Source organism: Coregonus lavaretus (genome assembly GCF_964263955.1).
Source record: "Coregonus lavaretus genome assembly, chromosome: 15".
Lineage (NCBI taxonomy): Eukaryota > Metazoa > Chordata > Actinopteri > Salmoniformes > Salmonidae > Coregonus > Coregonus lavaretus.
Genome location: NC_140002.1, coordinates 34207762 through 34227391, shown reverse-complemented (window position 1 = coordinate 34227391; position 19630 = coordinate 34207762). Strand labels below are relative to the sequence as shown.

The 19630-nt window shown below is 44.6% G+C and overlaps 1 protein-coding gene across 1 annotated transcript in view; it reads right to left on the bottom strand.

Moving 5' to 3' along the window:
• LOC311142265 (NALCN channel auxiliary factor 2-like) overlaps window positions 1-19630 on the bottom strand; it is a gene marked incomplete at both ends in the record, with an annotated part of 99249 nt that overhangs the window by 16207 nt on the left and 63412 nt on the right. The gene's annotated exons all lie outside the window — the stretch shown is intronic.

The window sequence follows — 19630 nt, the reverse complement described above, 5'->3', positions numbered from 1 at the left end:
ACATTAACACAATTTCTACAGTATTAGGGCAGCAGCTACTACAGACATCTACTATTTTCTGCTGAGGTGGCAATAGGTAGCTATAGTGAATACTCTATAAGGAGACAGATGATACAAATTGGGCTGACTACAGTGATAGAAAACTTTGTCAAAACAAAGTCCTACGCCTTGATACTAATACCCCATGTATATAGTCATTGAACGCTGGTCACCTCATATTCTGTTTATATACTGTTGTTTACTCACCGTATGTGTGTATGTATATACTGTATTCTCGAGATAGCTCATCCTAATATAAATATACACTACCGTTCAAAAGTTTGGGGTCACTTAGAAATGTCCTTGTTTTCGAAAGAAAAGCACTTTTGTTGTCCATTAAAATAACATCAAATTGTTCAGAAATACAGTGTAGACATTGTTAATGTTGTAAATGGCTATTGTACATAAGCGTACAGAGACCCATTATCAGCAACCATCAGTCCTGTGTTTCAATGGCACGTTGTGTTTGCTAATCCAAGTTTATCATTTTAAAAGGCTAATTGATCATTAGAAAACCCTTTTGCAATTATGTTAGCACAGCTGAAAACTGTTGTGCTGATTAAAAAAGCAATACAACTGGCTTTCTTGAGACTAGTTGAGTATCTGGAGCATCAGCAATTGTGGGTTTGATTACAGGCTCAAAATGGCCAGAAACAAATAACTTTCTTCTAAAACTCGTCAGTCTATTCTTGTTCTGAGAAATGAAGGCTATTCAATGCGAGAAATTGGCAAGAAACTGAAGCTGGTAACTCTAATGAACTTATCCTCTGCAGCAGAGGTAACTCTGGGTCTTCCATTCCTGTGTCGGTCCTAATGAGAGCCAGTTTCATTATAGCGCTTGATGGTTCTTGAACTTTTTTGTATTGACTGACGGTGGGAACCACACATGCAGAGATCATCCGCTCACCTACTCTGCGTCTCACAAAGACACGGGTTGAAACCAAACATCTCAAATTTGGACTCCTCAGACCAAAGGACAGATTTCCACCAGTCTAATGTCCATTGCTCATGTTTCTTGGCCCAAGCAAGTCTCTTCTTCTTATTGGTGTCCTTTAGGAGTGGTTTCTTTGCAGCAATTTGTCCATGAAGGCCTGATTCACGTAGTCACCTCTGAACAGTTGATGTTGAGATGTGTCTGTTACTTGAACTCTGTGAATCATTTATTTGTGCTGCAATTTCTGAGGCTGGTAACTCTAATGAACTTATCCTCAGCAGCAGAGGTAACTCTGGGTCTTCCTTTCCTGTGGCGGTCCTCATGAGAGCCAGTGTCATCACAGGGCTTGATGGTTTTTGCGACAGCACTTGAAACGTTCAAAGTTGTTGACATTTTCCGGATTGACTGACCTTCATGTCTTAAAGTAATGATGGACTGTTGTTTCTCTTTGCTTATTTGAGCTGTCCTTGCCATAATATGGACTTGGTCTTCTACCAAATAGGGCTATCTTCTGTATACCCCCCTACCTTGTCACAACACAACTGATTGGCTCAAACACATTCACTTTTAAGAAGGCACACCTGTTAATTGAAATGCATTCTAGATGACTACCTCATGAAGCTGGTTGAGAGAATGCCAAGAGTGTGCAAAGCTGTCATCAAGGCAAAGGGTGGCTATTTGAAGAATCTCAAATATAAAATATATTTTGATTTGTTTAACACTTTTTTGGTTACTACATGATTCCATATGTGTTATTTCATAGTTTTGATGTCTTCACTATTATTCTACAATGTAGAAAATAGTAAAAATTAAGAAAAACCCTTGAATGAGTAGGTGTGTCCAAACTTTTGACTGGTAGGGTACCTAATACTGTACATACAATTTTCTTTCCAAATTATATACTGTCTATACACACCACATATTTATATTCTGGATTCTTTCTGACACATGCTTACTAATACAATCTACTCTGGATTGTTACCTGGACTCGTTCTGTCATTTCTTGATTTCTTGTTTTGATTATTGTGTATTTGTATTTTATTTGCGAGACATTCTACTGCACTGTTGGAGCTAGTAACAAGTATTTCGCTGCAGCTGCTATAACACCTGCAAATCTGTATGCAACCAATAAACTTTGATTTTATTCAGGGCTATAGCCATGGAACCCTATAGTAAAATTGACTGAGTCAGCCACTGTGGTAATGCACAATAAATCACTGTAAGACAAGCACTGGGACCAGTGAACTGGAGTACAGTACAATGTAGCGAAAGGAGAGCCAGGGTATATCTTACATTGACATTTTAGTCATTTAGCAGACGCTCTTATCCAGAGCGACTTACAGTTAGTGAGTGCATATATTTTTTCATACTGGTCCCCCGTGGGAATCAAACCCACAACCCTGGCGTTGCAAGCGCCATGCTCTACCAACTGAGCTACACGGGACTATATCTTCATCCTACTCAGGAAGCTCTCCACCAGGCCCTGTGTTTGATTAAGTAAGAGAGATAAATATAGCTGTTAATATGAGCAAGGCAGCAGCAGCAGCCCTCCACAGACAGAGGCACAGGAAACAGGGCAGCAGTGATGTAGACAGAGGAACACAGCAGTTTCTTCACCTCGCTCTGCTGTGGAGCCAAAGGCTACTGCTGTCATGGCAGCAGGATGAGAGACTTTCATAGCCATTAGATTTATCATGTGGTCAGCCTCCCATCACTACACACAACACTACAACCCGTCTTTGCTCTATTCACAACAGGATAAGGGTAGGTACTGGTCGGTCCCTGGATGGGAGACTAGATGCTGCTGGGAGTAGTGTTGGAGGGCTAGTAGGAGGCACTCTTTCCTCTGCTCTAAAATAAATATCCCAATGCCCCAGGGCAGTGATGGGAGACATTGCCCTGTGTAGGGTGCCGTCTTTCGGATGGGACGTTAAAACGGGTGTCCTGACTCTCTGTTGTCACTAAAGATCCCATGGCACTTATCGTATGAGTAAGAGTGTTAAACCTGATGTCCTGGCTAAATTTCTGTCCCTCATACCATCATGGCCACCTAACTATCACCAGTTTCTAATTAGCTCATTCATCCCCCTCCTCTCCTCTGTAACTATTCCCCAGGTCGTTGCTGTAAATGAGAATGTGTTCTCAATCAACTTACATCGTAAAACATAATAATGATAATACAATTCTAAAAACGAGTCAGCCCCACCAAAAGTAAACATTGTAAAGAAGGAGGATGTCTGCTGCAACAAGTACAGATACTCAATTATTTTCTTGCACAATTACAACACACTACATTACACACTACAGTATATTACAACTTTGTCCAATGTTCTGTGTCTCCCTCTGCGTGCTTTCTCTGTTCACCTTTCAATTACAAACCTCACTCACTCCTGAGAGAGACAGAGATGAGAGAGGAACTCCCTGACTACATTTCCATACACATTAACCTGCAGTATGTTGCTGGAATTGTGTTTCCAGAATGACAAAGTCCATCAAGGAACTCAGCAACATCCACATGAACAAGGGGCCTTAGAGAACTGAACCCATCTGATTAAATAACTTAAAACCACAGAAGGTGACTCTGTAACATAAGATGTTATCAAACATCATGTTTTACAAGACACTTGAGCAGAGTAAGAAAATAAAAAAGAGCTAGAGGCTGTTTTGTATGTACAACCTATTGCAACACAATATTAATCCTGCAATACAAAATAAAATACTTAAAAGAGATGAGGCGATTAGATCAGTGAATAGAATAATAATGGTGTAGCCTACTGCACAAGATATCTAATCCATTCTTACCCAATTTTCAACAGTAGGCCTACTTTCTTCCTCTAAGGAAGAAATCATGAATAATATTCCAACATTAGTATCTGACATGTTTAGCATGGAATGTTACTAAAAAGCACAGGGTAACAGTGTGCGTGTAGTAGTCCTCTGTAGCTCAGTTGGTAGAGCATGGCGCTTGCAACGGCAGGATAGTAGGTTTGATCCTTGGGACCACCCGTAAGTAAAATGTATGCACACATGACTGTAAATCACTTTGGAAAAGAGTCTGCTACATTTCCTTCAGAAAGTATTCACACCCCTTGACTTTTTCCACATTTTGTTGTGGTACAAAGTGGGATTCAAATGAATTTAATTGTAATTTTTTGTCAATGGTCTACACAAAATACTATTTAATGTCAAAGTGAAGAGAATTTCTAAAGTTTGTGAAAAATTATGAAAAATAAAACACTAATATATCTTGATTACATAAGTATTCAACCCCCTGAGTCAATACATGTTAGAATCACCTTTGGCAGCGATTACAGGGGTGAGTCTTCCTGGGTAAGTCTAAGAACTTTGCAAATCTGGAATGTACAATATTTGCACAAGCTCTGTCAAGTTGGTTGTTGATCATTGCTAGACAACCATTTTCAAGTCTTGCCATAGATTCTCAAGCCGATTTTAAGTCAAAACTGTAATTACGCCACTCAAGAACATTCAATGTCGTCTTGGTAAGCAATTCCAGTGTATATTTGACCTTGTGTTTTAGGTTATTGTCCTGCTGGAAGATGTATTTGTCTCGCAGTGTCTGTTGGAAAGCAGACTGAACCAGGTTTTCCTCTAGGATTTAGCCTGTGCTTAGCTCTATTCTGTTTATTTTTATTATTTAAAAAACTCCCCCTAGTCCTTGTAGATGACAAGCATACCCCTGACATAACGCAGTCACCACCATGGATTAAAATATGAAGAGTGGTACTCAGTGATGTGTGGTGTCGAATTTGTACCAAACATAATGCTTCAATCGAACGCTGCTGGCACCCGCCCACCCGACTAGAATCACTACTCTCGACGGGTCTGACCTAGAGTATGTGGACAACTACAAATACCTAGGTGTCTGGTTAGACTGTAAACTCTCCTTCCAGACTCACATTAAGCATCTCCAATCCAAAGTTAAATCTAGAATCGGCTTCCTATTTCGCAACAAAGCCTCCTTCACTCATGCTGCCAAACATGCCCTCGTAAAACTGACTATCCTACCGATCCTTGACTTCGGCGATGTCATTTACAAAATAGCCTCCAACACTCTACTCAGCAAATTGGATGTAGTCCATCACAGTGCCATCCATTTTGTCACCAAAGCCCCATATACTACCCAACACTGTGATCTGTACGCTCTTGTTGGCTGGTCCTCACTACATATTCGTCGCCAAACCCACTGGCTCCAGGCCATCTATAAATCACTGCTAGGCAAATCCCCGCCTTATTTTAGCTCATTGGTCACCATTGCAACACCCACCCGTAGTATGCGTTCCAGCAGGTATCTCTCACTGGTCATCCCCAAAGCCAACACCTCCTTAGGCCGCCATTCCTTCCAGTTATCTGCTGCCAATGACTGGAACGAATTGCAAAAATCAATGTTTTGTTTTACCCCATATGTAACTCTGTGTTGTTGTTTTTTATCGCACTGCTTTGCTTTATCTTGGCCAGGTCGCAGTTGTAAATGAGAACTTGTTCTCAACTGGCTTACCTGGTTAAATAAAGGTGAAATAAAAAAATGTATACAAATTGTATAGAAAATGGCACCGGAGGAGATGGCTGCCGTTTTACGGCCCCCTAACCAATTGTGCTATTATGTGTGTTTTTTCGCATTATTTGTCATTTATTCTGTACATAATGTTTCTGCCACCGTCTCCTATGACCAAAAAGAGCTTCTGGATATCAGGACAGCGATTACTCACCTCGTATTGAACAAAGATTTTTTCTTCAACGAGTCAGACGCGAAGAACATTCTACAGACACCCGACAAGGCCCAAATCCCCGTCATTCGCATAAGAAAGAGACGGATGTATCGTGGACGTAGGTCGGGGTGCCTTGTAAGGATCCGATGGCGAGTGAGTAATCTGCCTCTTCCATCAATCTTATTAGCCAACGTACAATCATTGGAAAACAAAATGGACAACCTAAGATCAAGAATATCCTACCAACGGGATATTAAAAACTGTAATATCTTATGTTTCACTGAGTCGTGGCTGAATGATGACATGGATAACATACAGCTGGCGGGATATACGCTACATCGGCAGGAAAGAACGGCTGACTCCGGTAAGACAAGGGGTGGCGGTCTGTGTACATTTGTAAACAACAGCTGGTGCACGAAATCTAATACTAAAGAAGTCTCAAAGTTTTGCTCGCCTGAGGTAGAGTATCTCATGATAAGCTGTAGACCACACTATTTACCAAGAGAGTTTTCATCTATATTTTTCGTAGCTGTATTTACCACCACAAACCAATGCAGACATTAAGATTGCACTCAGTGAGCTGTTTAAGGCCATAAGCAAACAGGAAAACGCTCATCCAGAGGCAGCGCTCCTAGTGGCTGGGGACTTTAACGCAGGGAAACTTAAATCAGTTTTACCTAATTTCTACCAGCATGTTAAATGTACAACCAGAGGAAAAAAACTCTAGACCACCTTTACCGACCCGTAGCACTCACGTCTGTAGCCATGAAGTGCTTTGAAAGTTTGGTCATGGCTCACATCAACACCATTATCCCAGAAACCCTAGACCCACTCCAATTTGCATACCGCCCCAACAGATCCACAGATGATGCAATCTCTATTGCACTCCACACTGCCCTTTCCCACCTGGACAAGAGGAACACCTACGTGAGAATGCTATTCATTGACTACAGCTCAGCGTTCAACACCATAGTGCCCTCAAAGCTCATCACTAAGCTAAGGACCCTGGGACTAAACACCTCCCTCTGCAACTGGATCCTGGACTTCCTGACGGGTCGCCCCCAGGTGGTAAGGGTAGGTAACAACACATCTGCCACGCTGATCCTCAACACGGGGCTCCCTCGGGTGCGTGCTCAGTCCCCTCCTGTACTCCCTGTTCACCCATGACTGCATGGCCAGGCACGACTCCAACACCATCATTAAGTTTGCCGACGACACAACAGTGGTAGGCCTGATCACCGACAACGATGAGACAGCCTAAGGGAGGAGGTCAGAGACCTGGCCGTGTGGTACCAGGATAACAACCTCTCCCTCAACGTGATCAAGACAAAGGAGATGATTGTGGACTACAGGAAAAAAAAGAGGACTGAGCACGCCCCCATTCTCATCGACGGGGCTGTAGTGGAATAGGTTGAGCGCTTCAAGTTCCTTGGTGTCCACATCACCAACAAACTATCATGGTCCAAACACACCAAGACAGTCGTGAAGAGGGCACGACAAAGCCTATTCCCCCTCAGGAGACTGAAAAGATTTGGCATGGGTCCTCAGATCTTCAAAAAGTTCTACAGCTGCACCATCGAGAGCATCCTGACTGGTTGCATCACCGCCTGGTATGGCAACTGCTCGGCCTCCGACCGCAAAGCACTACAGAGGGTAGTGCGTACGGCCCAGTACATCACTGGGGCCAAGCTTCCTACCATCCAGGACCTCTATACCAGGCGGTGTCAGAGGAAGGCCCTAAAAATTGTCAAAGACTCCAACCACCCTAGTCATAGACTGTTCTCTTTGCTACCGCACGCAAGCGGTACCAGAGCGCCATTGAGGCTGTCATAGATGCTATAATAGCACAGATACAAAGATGAGTTCTCTATCTATCTCTATGTACTATGCTGATAAATGACAATATCCCTCCGGACATTTGCCACCTAGGAAATGTGTGTGACCGGACCTTCTCAAATAGTAGTTGAGTACCTCTGACTTAAATGCAAAAGTAAACAGCATAGAGGGTCAATTTCCGCAACAACTAAGAGCGTTGGAGCGCGAGGCTAAACTTCTCCACTGTTTTGGTTCCGTGGCTACCACATTGCAAGAGCATGAAGCGAACCCATGCACATGCGCAGATACTATGTGTGACCGTGTGAGAGCGAAGTTTAGCATCTTACTCATCGCAATATCTGTGGTGCTGCTCATGCAACGTAATTTCGCTGACTCTACCTTTAAACTGTACAAATTGTTTTACCCAAAATAAAATACAGCAATCAGTATGGATTATTTTAGATTAGATTTTGATATCTTTGATCCTGTCAAATGGGGTTCATCGTTTGTTTGTTTTTATAAGTACTTTAGCTTATTTCTTAAATTCTTAATTTTTATTGTTTTTGGATTTCTGTGTATTGTTTTGTACTGTTAGGTATTACTCCACTGTTGGAGCTAGAAACATACGCATTTCACTGCACCTGCGATAACATCTGCAAAATATGTGTACGTGACCAATACAATTTGATTTGATTTATTTTGCTGACATTATATTTATTCTAACCACCTCTACCATCAATTTGATTTGTGAATGAAATCACATATTTTTCCTCTTCTTATCCTTAGCCTATCCATGCCTGCCTCCCCGACCGCAAGACACGTTTATCTTTTCAACGTGGATAAACGTCTGGAGCATTTTAGCACTTGGAGATGTTGGATGATGCATCTGGAAAACTTCAATCTAGCAAGGGTAAGTTGACTTCACAATGATAAACTGAGACATACAGTAAACTTTAAAGGCCACCTATGTCCACCACTGAGATCACTGCCAACACTGTGTCTAGGCCAGTTTGATTGATGCCGCCATAGACCTATTTTCAGTGGGCTCCAAACAAACTGCACAGAGAACAAAAACACAACAGAATCAACTTTAAGTGCTGCACACAGTTGGATGAAGTCTACTTTTCTAGCTAATATCTTTACTCTTCTGTAGGAATATGGGTATAATGATGCAGAGAAGACAAAGGAAATGCCTGCTTTTTAACGACCTTTCCATGGATTTTCTCATGACATCATGGGTCTGTCTTCCTTTCATGAGGCCTATTAAAAAGTCAGCCCTGGGCATCCCCAGTCAGTCGACAACACAGTTAAAACCGAGCCTGTCTTCCACACGGCTATCCTCTCCACAGTTAGAGACCACACGGTGTGACATGGGAAGTTCTATAAAATGTGTGTTTTGATTTGACTTCTTTGGGCACTGCTTTAGGCACACTGTAGTTGGACACACTGCAGTAGTCTTTTAGTCAAAGCAAAAGTTGTCTGTAGTATTCTTTTCACCAGCAGATGTCCTCACTGCTACACTGAAACCATGTTTTGCGTCTCCATAAATCGCATACAGCAGGGTTCTTCAATTCCGGTCCTGGAGGGCCGAGACACCTCTGTTTTTCATCCTCTCCTTCTAATCAGGGGCTAATTCAGACCTGGGACACCAGGTGAGTGCAATTAACTACCAGGTAGAAATAAAAAACAGAAGTGTTTCGGCCCTCCAGGACTGGAATTGAAGAACCCTGGCATACAGCATGGCTGTTAGTTGTCATATCCTCCTGAGACCCAGTAAAAAAAAGTAACTACTTTGTTTTACATCACATAAGTGTTTGGGGTGAAAAAAACATTTTACAAAGAAAAACATGTGAACAAATATTTGTATACATTTTTTATTGTATGTAGGAATCGGTTGATAGTAAATATGAAACATTTAATATAACATCACAATAAATGGGTTCAGTAGGTAAAAACCATAGTTGGCGCATCCTAATGTCCACTACAGAGGACATTTATAAACAAGTTCTTATTTATTTAATGTGAAAAAATTATTACACTGATCTGACAACTCACCAAACTATTCATGAGATATTTACTTACTAGAAGCAATTTGAATATCAAACTTAACAAAAATTATAATTACACAATTACACACACTAACCTTTCTCATACCATAAAATGTACTAATTGTGTTTGGCAGCCATTCTGAAAAACCAGGAAGAGAAAGTTATCCAGGTCACACCCTCAAACATGATATCATTGAAAAGCCCAGAATGTCCTCTCAAAGGCACAACAGGAATTAATTACCACAGTGGCATGAATGGCTTCAAAAGATACAGACGAAAAACCAATGTCCATAAGAGTGGACAAAAATGAATTGCTGGTTCTCAGGACAATAAAAAATAATTTCCTGTTTACAATCCAATAATTTAAAATAATTCCTAGAAATGAGAAGAATCACAAATCCATGTTTTTTCTCTAATCATAATAAATTACCTTAAATAAAACTTTCTTCAACCTCCATCTTTAGTGAGTTTGATGTGAGCAGTTGTAATAGTCAGAAAGCAATCAGTAATGTTATAGAGCAGTGTAATTAATTGAGAGGGCTTTCCCGAGTGACAGCATCAGATTTATTGAATTCTTGGTCAAATAGACATTGAGTACATTATGATCCACAAACCCAAAGCCCAAATCATACAATTATGTTCTACATATAGGTGATAGCCTGTCTACTAGAAGTGCTAAACGCTAGCTTGGCTTTGAATGTGCTCTGTGAAAGACTCAAGGAGAGCAGAGTGTGCTAACCTGACAACCTGGCTTTGTGTGGGTCTCAGACTAAGGAGTGTTAGCTGCTTGCCTGGCTCTGAATGTGGGCCTGCTAACCAATGAGTTGGCTCGATGCCCGGCCCCGCAGACAGACACACAGCACAGTACAGCACAGGGCAACTTGAACAGGCTGGAGACAGTCAACTGCATGAGATCACTGATGCTTCAAGAGCGCAATAGAAAGTCATAAGAGACACAGTGAAAAGAAGCCCTCTACCAGTCCTACAGTACTTCTCATGATGTCGTAGTAGGCTTCTTGTACATGTACATAGTGTTTAATGTTAGCCCATTAAGAATGTGTCATGGCGGTCTTGCGTATGCAGCAAGCTTCTAGTATGTAAAGGTGGAGGTAGAATGTAATGAGTCATATTGACGCTGTCTGCTGCAGGTCCTATATTCGGCCAGGACTTAAAGTGATGCTGGAGAAAAGCATCCAGAGCAGATTAAATTAAAGCAAAATACACAACAGGACCAAAAGTATGTGGACACCTACTAGTCGAACATCTCGTTCCAAAATCATGGGCATTAATATGGAGTTGGTCCCCTCTTTGCTGCTATAACAGCCTCCACTTTTCTGGGAAGGCTTTCCACTAGATGTCGGGACATAACTGAGGGGACTTGCTTCCATTCAGCCACAAGAGCATTAGTGAGGACGGGCACTGATGTTGGGCGATTAGGCCTGGCTCGCAGTCTATGTTCAATTCATCCCATGGGGATGGGGTTAAGGTCAGGGCTCTGCGCAGGCCAGTCTAGTTCTTCCACACCAATCTCGACAAAGCATTTCTGTATGGACCTCGCTTTGTGCACGGGGGCATTGTCATGCTGAAACAGGAAAGGGCCTTCCCCAAACTGTTGCCACAAAGTTAGAAGCACAGAATCGTCTAGAATGTCATTGTATGCTGTAGCGCTAAGATTTCCCTTCACTGGAACTAAGGGGCCTAGCCCAACCATGAAAAACAGCCCCAGACCATTATTCCTCCTCCACAAAACTTTACAGTTGGCACTATGCTAGCACTATGCATTCGGGCAGGTGGCGTTCTCCTGGCATCCGCCAAATCCAGATTCGTCCGTCGGACTGCCAGATGGTGAAGCGTGATTCATCACTCCAGAGAATGAGTTCCACTGCTCCAGAGTCCAATGGTGGCGAGCTTTACACCACTCCAGCCGATGCTTGGCATTGCACATGGTGATTTTAGGAATGTGTGCGGCTGCTCGGCCATGGAAACCCATTTCATGAAGCTCCCGACTAACCGTTCTTGTGCTGACATTGCTTCCAGAGGCAGTTCGGAACTTGGTAGTGAGTGTTGCAACAGAGGACAGACGATTTTTATGTGCTACGCGCTTCAGCACTTGGCGGTCCCGTTCTGTGAGCTTGTGTGGCCTACCACTTTGCGGCTGAGCCGTTGTTGTTCCTAGACATTTCCACTTCACAATAACAGCACTTACAGTTGACCGGAGCAGCTCTAGCAGGGCAGAAATTTGACGAACTGACTTGTTGGAAAGGTGGCATCCTATGACGGTGCCACATTGAAAGTCACTAAGCTCTTCAGTAAGGCCGTTCTACTACCAATTTTTGTCTATGGAGATTGCATGGCTGTGTGCTCGATTTTATACACCTGTCAGCAACAGGTGTGGCTGAAATAGCCAAATCCACTAATTTGAAGGGGTGTCCACATACGTTTGTATATATAGTGTATGTCTGCACTGTTTTAATCACCTCGTTAAGTATGGTGTTAAGCAGGTATCTAACCATGAACCTTTTAGGCTGCATTTACACAGACAGCCAAATTCTGATATTCTTTCCACTAATTGGTCTTTTGACAAATCACAGCAGATATTTTTCAGATCAGATTGGTCAAAAGACCAATGGGGAAAAAAGATCAGATTAGAGTTAGTTCTATGGTGGAGCCAGTCTATGGTGGAGGGACCTTGGAAAATTACAATTGGCTCAGAACAGGGTAGCACGGCTGGCCCTTAAATGTACACTGAGAGCTAACATTAATAATATGCATGTAAATCTCTCATGGCTTAAAGTGGAGGAGAGATTGACTTCATCACTACTTGTTTTTGTAAGAAGTGTTGACATGCTGAATGTACCGAGGTGTCTGTTTAAACTACTAGCACACAGCTCGGACACCCATGCATACCCCACAAGACATGCCACCAGAGGTCTCTTCACAATCCCCAAGTTAAGAACAGACTATGGGAGGCACACAGTACTACATAGAGCCATGGCTACATGGAACTTTATTCCACATCAGGTAACTGATGCAAGCAGTAGAATCAGATAAGAAAAACGGATAAAAAATACACCTTATGGAACAGCGGGGTCTGTGAAGAGACACACACACAGACACACATTCACATGGTAAGACAACCACTCCACACACACGTACACATGGATGTTGTATTGTAAATATGTGATAGTAGAGTAGTGGCCTGAGTGCACACACAATGTGTTGTGAAAAGTGTTATGAAATGTAATGTCATGTAATATTTTAAATTGTATAACTGCTTTAATGTTGCTGGACCCCAGAAAGAGTAGCTGCTGCCTTGGCAGCAGCTAATGGGGATCCATTAAATACAAATAAATACATTCAGCAGCCAGCCTTAACATCTCTCAGAGCAGATGTGATTTGCAATAATTTCTTCCCAAGATAAGACCAAAACTATACCTCAATGCTGGAATAAACAGGTCACAGCAAGGCAAAGCAAAACATGCCCTTTGTCACGATCGTCGTAATGAGTGGATCAAGGCGCAGCGTGAAATGCGTACATCTTTTAATGAGTACTTACACAAATACAAAACAACAAAACGAAACGTGAAGTCCTCGGTCATAAACACAAACCTACACGGAACAAGATCCCACAAAAGACAAGTGCACAACAGGCTGCCTAAGTATGGTTCCCAATCAGAGACAACGAGCCACAGCTGTCTCTAATTGGGAACCACCCCGGCCAACATAGAAACCCATCAACTAGAACAAGAACATAGAAAACGAAACATAGAACCTAACACCCAGAAACTAACACATAGAAACTAACACCCTGGCTCAACATATAAAAGTACCCAGAGCCAGGGCGTGACAGTACCCCCCCCAAAGGCGCGGACTGCGACCGCGCCAACTAAACCCAACAGGGGAGGGGCCGGGTGGGCATTCCGCCTCGGAGGCGGATCCGGCTCCGGGCATGACCACCACCCTCTAACTAACCCCCCTTAGCGCCCCTGGTCTGGTCCGGACCCCGCTGGCCGGAGCTGGACTGGACACCGGTGGAGCAGATTGCTCAGGCTCCGGTGTGGAGCAGCTGAGCGGTGCATGACCAGGCACCGGTGGAGCAGGCACGGGCTGTGCCGGACTGACGACGCGCACCACTGGCTTGGTGCGGGGAGCAGGAACAAGCCGGACCGGGCTGGCGACGCGCACCACTGGCTTGGTGCGGGGCGCAGGAACGGGCCGGACCGGGGTGACGACGCGCACCACTGGCTTGGTGCGGGGAGCAGGAACGGGTCGGACCAGGCTGACGACGCGCACCACTGGCTTGGTGCGGGGAGCAGGAACGGGCCGGACCGGGCTGACGACGCGCACCACTGGCTTGGTGCGGGGAGCAGGAACAGGCCGGACCGGGCTGACGACGCGCACCACAGGCTTGGTGCGAGGGACAGGAACAGGCCGGGCCGGGCTGGCGACGCGCACCACAGGCTTGGTGCGGGGAGCAGGACAGGCCGGACTGGGCTGGCGACGCGCACCACTGGCTTGGTGCGGGGAGCAGGAACAGGCCGGACCGGGCTGACGACGCGCACCACAGGCTTGGTGCGAGGGACAGGAACAGGCCGGGCCGGGCTGGCGACGCGCACCACAGGCTTGGTGCGAGGGGGAGGAACAGGCCGGGCCGGGCAGGCGACGCGCACCACAGTCTTGGTGCGAGGGACAGGAACAGGCCGGGCCGGGCTGGCGACGCGCACCACAGGCTTGGTGCGAGGGGCAGGAACAGGCCGGGCCGGGCTGGCGACGCGCACCCCAGGCTTGGTGCGAGGGGCAGGAACAAGCCGGGCCGGGCTGGCGACACGCACCCCAGGCTTGGTGCGAGGGGCAGGAACAGGCCGGGCCGGGCTGGCGACGCGAACCACAGGCTTGGTGCGAGGGGCAGGAACAGGCCGGGCCGTACTGGGAACACACACCACTGGCCTTGTGCGGGGATCAGGAACGGGCCGGACCGGACTGGTAACACACCCCAGTACCTCTCGCCGTGCCTCTACACTCTCCTTCCCTCTAATGACCAATGGCCCCCGTAACCTGGTGGCCTTCTCTCCTAGTCCACAATCTCGCCCTGTAGCTGCCTCCAGCAGCCCCGTCGTCCATGCCGTGTGCCCCCCCCAAAAAATGTATTGGGGTTGCCTCTCGCCTGTCCGACGACGACACTGTTGGCGCCGTACCTCCTCTCTCGCCAGGGCTTTAACTTTAGCCCATGGCCCTTTGCCCGCGAACATGTCCTCCCAGGACCACCATTGGCCCACCTGGGCCATCGCCAACCTCTCCAGCTCCTTACCTGGCGTTTGCTCCTGCACACGCTGCTTGGTCCTTGTATGGTGGGATCTTCTGTCACGATCGTCGTAATGAGTGGACCAAGGCTCAGCGTGAAATGCGTACATCTTTTAATGAGTACTTACACAAATACAAAACAACAAAACGAAACGTGAAGTCCTCGGTCATAAACACAAACCTACACGGAACAAGATCCCACAAAAGACAAGTGCACAACAGGCTGCCTAAGTATGGTTCCCAATCAGAGACAACGAGCCACAGCTGTCTCTAATTGGGAACCACCCCGGCCAACATAGAAACACATCAACTAGAACAAGAACATAGAAAACGAAACATAGAACCTAACACCCAGAAACGAACACATAGAAACTAACACCCTGGCTCAACATATACAAGTCCCCAGAGCCAGGGCGTGACACCCTTTCACATTCAGTAACTTTTAACCCTAAAAGTCTAAGCCTTTCAGGGGGGGGGGGGGGGGGGGGGGGTGTATTTGGCCTTACTGCTATTAGCCCATTTAATAATATATTCATACATGGCAAAATATATAGTTTTGAAGTGTCAGTCCTATATCTGAGCGATATTAGAAAGATCTCTTTCCATGACATAGACTGACCAGGTGAATCCAGATTAAATCTATGATCCCTTATTGATGTCAATTGTTAAATCCACTTCAATCAGTGTAGATGAAGGGAAAGAGACAGGTTAAATAAGTATTTTTAAGCATTGAGACAATTGAGACATGGATTGTGTATGTGTGCCATTCAGAGGGTGAATGGGCAAGACAAAATATTGAAGTGCCTTTGAACGGGGTATGGTGCCAGGTTTGTGTCAAGAACTGCAAAGCTGCTGGGTTTTTCACGCTCAACAGTTTCCTGTGTTTATCAAGAATGGCCCACCACCCAAAGGACATCCAGCCAACTTGACACAACTGTGGGAAGCATTGGAGTCAACATGGGCCAACAGCACTGTGGAATACTTTCGACACTTTGTAGAGTCCATGCCCTGATTAATTGGGGCTGTTCTGAGGGCAAAAGGAGGGGTGCAACTGAAAATAGGAAGGTGTTCTTAATGTTTTGTGCACTCGGTGCATACTTCCATATTTTAATTTTTTTTTACCGGGCTACTTTCAGACAAGTCTTGTGAGGCTTGTGGGCGTCCTAGAGTGAAACAACTGACATGTATGTGTTTGTTAGAGTCTCACCTTTCGATATTAGTGTCACGCCCTGATTCAGGGGACGCTTATATGTTGAGTCAGGGTGTGTATATTCCTTGTTGTGCTTTGTCTATGTTTAGGATCTAGTATGTCTAGTTCTATGTTGGCCAGTGTGGTTCCCAATCAGAGGCAGCTGTCGCTCGTTGTCTCTGATTGGGGACCATACTTAAGCAGCCTATTGGCACTGTCTAGTTGTGGGATCTTGTTCCTTGTAAGGTATGTTGTGTGTGCTACCTTGGACTTCACGTTTCGTTTATTGTTTTGTCGTGGTGTTTAATAGTTAAAATAAACATGTATGCTTATCACGCTGCGCCTTGGTCTGACCCGTCATTCAACGAACGTGACAATTAGTGTGTAGCCCAAACTGTTCAGACGCTACAGATGTTTTCTGGTCTGACAAACACCGCTGTAGCAAACATACATCTATAGCTTAAACAGATGGATTTTGATGGGGATTTTTTTATTATGCTAATTAGTTTCCGCACGGGAGTGGAAATTTACTCTAGGGGTCTTTAATTTAGTCAATTTCAATCATACAACTCATGACTCATTTATTTTCTTCAAACATATGCAGTGGTCATGCTAATTCATCTCTGTGAAAGAACCAGTATGAGTGCCTCTCCTCTCCACTCCCGCCACTACACAGTAAAACCTGTCATTATGCACAGCTCAGGAAAAGAGCAGAGAGCAAGTTAACAGCATAAGCCTCAAAGGTTTGCTTGGAGTTGCCGAAACAAGTTTTGAAATTCCTAGCATTGTGAGTGTGTTGTATTCAAGTTACATACAGCTTATTATAGTATTGCCTATTCAATCTTCTACTATTTTATTTTTCCTATCCTTTTAGCTATGAGAAAAAAATGCATATCACTTGTCTGTGGTGCACCTAGCTTGCTGTTTAATCAATAGGTATAGCTTGTTGCTATAAAAACAACAACAACACAGAGTTACATATGGGATAAACAAAACGTACAGTCAATAACACAATAGAAAATCTATATACAGTGTGTGCAAATGTAGTAAGTTATGGAGGTAAGGCAATAAATAGGCCATAGTGCAAAATAATTACAATTTAGTATTAACACTGGAGTGATAGATGTGCAGAAGATGATGTGCAAATAGAGATACTGGGGTGCAAATGAGAAAAATAAATAACAATATGGGGATGAGGTAGTTGGGTGGGCTAATTACAGATGGGCTGTGTACAGGTGCAGTGATCGGTAAGCTGCTCTGACAACTGATGCTTGAAGTTAGTGAGGGAGATAAGAGTCTCCAGCTTCAGAGATATTTGCAGTTCATTCCAGTCCTTGGCAGCAGAGAACTGGAAGGAATGGCGGCCAATGGAGGTGTTGGCTTTGGGGATGACCAGTGAGATATACCTGCTGGAGCGCATACTACGGGTGGGTGTTGCTATGTAGTGTAGTGAGGGCCAGCCAACGAGAGCGTACATTTACATTTACATTTTAGTCATTTAGCAGACGCTCTTATCCAGAGCGACTTACAGTTAGTGAGTGCATACATTTTCATACTGGTCCCCGTGGAATCGAACCCACAACCCTGGCATTGCAATCGCCATGCTCTACCAACTGAGCTACACGGGACTATGGCGTACAGGTCGCAATGGTGGGTAGTATATGGGGCTTTGGTGACAAAACGGATGGCACTGTGATAGACTACATCCAATTTGCTGAGTAGAGTGTTGGAGGCTATTTTGTAAATGACATCGGTAGGATAGTCAGTTTTACAAGGGCATGTTTGGCAGCATGAGTGAAGGAGGCTTTGTTGCGAAATAAGAAGCCGATTCTAGATTTAACTTTGGATTGGTAATGCTTAATGTGAGTCTGGAAGGAGAGTTTACGGTCTAACCAGACACCTAGGTATTTGTAGTTGTCCACATATTCTAAGTCAGACCCCCGAGAGTAGTGATTCTAGTCGGGCGGGCGAGTGCAAGCAGCGTTCGATTGAAGAGCATGCATTTAGTTTTACTAGTGTTTAAGAGCAGTTGGAGGCTACGGAAGGAGTGTTGTATGGCATTGAAGCTCGTTTGGAGGTTTGTTAACACAGTGTCCAATGAAGGGCCAGATGTATACAAAATGGTGTCGTCTGTTTAGAGGTGGATCTGAGAGTCACCAGCAGAAAGAGCGACATCATTGATATACACAGAGAAAAGAGTCTGCCCGATAATTGAACCCTGTGGCACCCCCATAGAGACTGCCAGAGGTAAAGACAACAGGCCCTCCGATTTGACACATTGAACTCTATCTGAGAAGTAGTTGGTGAACCAGGCGAGGCAGTCATTTGAGAAACCAAGGCTATTTAGTCTGCCAATAAGAATGCGGTGATTGACAGAGTCGAAAGCCTTGGCCAGGTCGATGAAGACGGCTGCACAGTACTGTCTTTTATCGATCGCGGTTATAATATCGTTTAGGACCTTGAGCGTGGCTGAGGTGCACCCATGACCAGCTCGGAAACCAGATTGCATAGCAGAGAAGGTACGGTGGGATTCGAAATGGTCGGTGATCTGTTTGTTAACTTTGCTTTCAAATACTTTCGAAAGGCAGGGCAGGATGGATATAGGTCTGTAACAGTTTGAATCTAGAGTGTCACACCCTTTGAAGAGAGAGATGACCGCGGAAGCTTTCAAATCTCTGGGGATCTCAGACGATACGAAAGAGAGGTTGAACAGGCTAGTAATAGGATTGCGACAATTTCGGCGGCTAATTTTAGAAAGAAAGGGTCCAGATTGTCTAGCCCAGCTGATTTGTAGGGGTCCAGATTTTGCAGCTCTTTCAGAACATCAGCTGTCTGAATTTGGGTGAAGGAGAAGCGGGGGGGCATGGGCAAGTTGCAGCGGAGGGTGCAGAGCTGGTGGCCGGGGTAGGGGTAGCCAGGTGGAAAGCAATAGGTATAGCTTGTTGCTAAGGGGAGGTTGCTTATCTGAACCACAGATAAGTCAAATAAATTCCTCAGATCACACTCAGTTGGTACAAAATATAGTCCAGTTTCAGTCCAACACAGTTGAGACATCGACAAGCGATATCGTCAAGTATATTATGGCGCAGTACTGTCCAGCAGTAGCTTTAGTAGATCTGTTTTCCAGTATTTCTGACCTATAGTGAATCTAGAATCCACTTAGCTACCCCATATAGTCCCTTTTGGGACAAAAGGCTATACTGTATGATATAGTAATATATTATTGAAGACTATAAGAGCTCTCTCTTTCCCAAATAAGTTCTCATCACTGGGGGGGATAGAAGGTCCTGCTATAAGAGCTCTCTCTCTCTCTCGCTCTCTCTCTCTCTCAAATCTATTCTCATGGCTAAAGGGGTGAGGTGACAATGGGCCTACCCTGCAGCTCTTTTGCAACTGCAGGGCTCCTTCTGAGTAATAGTGAGGTGAAGCAATTAACCATGTATAAATGGGGTGGAAATGGCCCAGTATACAGCTGTCTTAAACATTTCACATCTGCTTAATCAGAGAGACCAAGTCTCACTGGAGTCCAAGGAACACCTTATTGTTGAAAAGCGAATAACTGGCATGAGCCAGATAA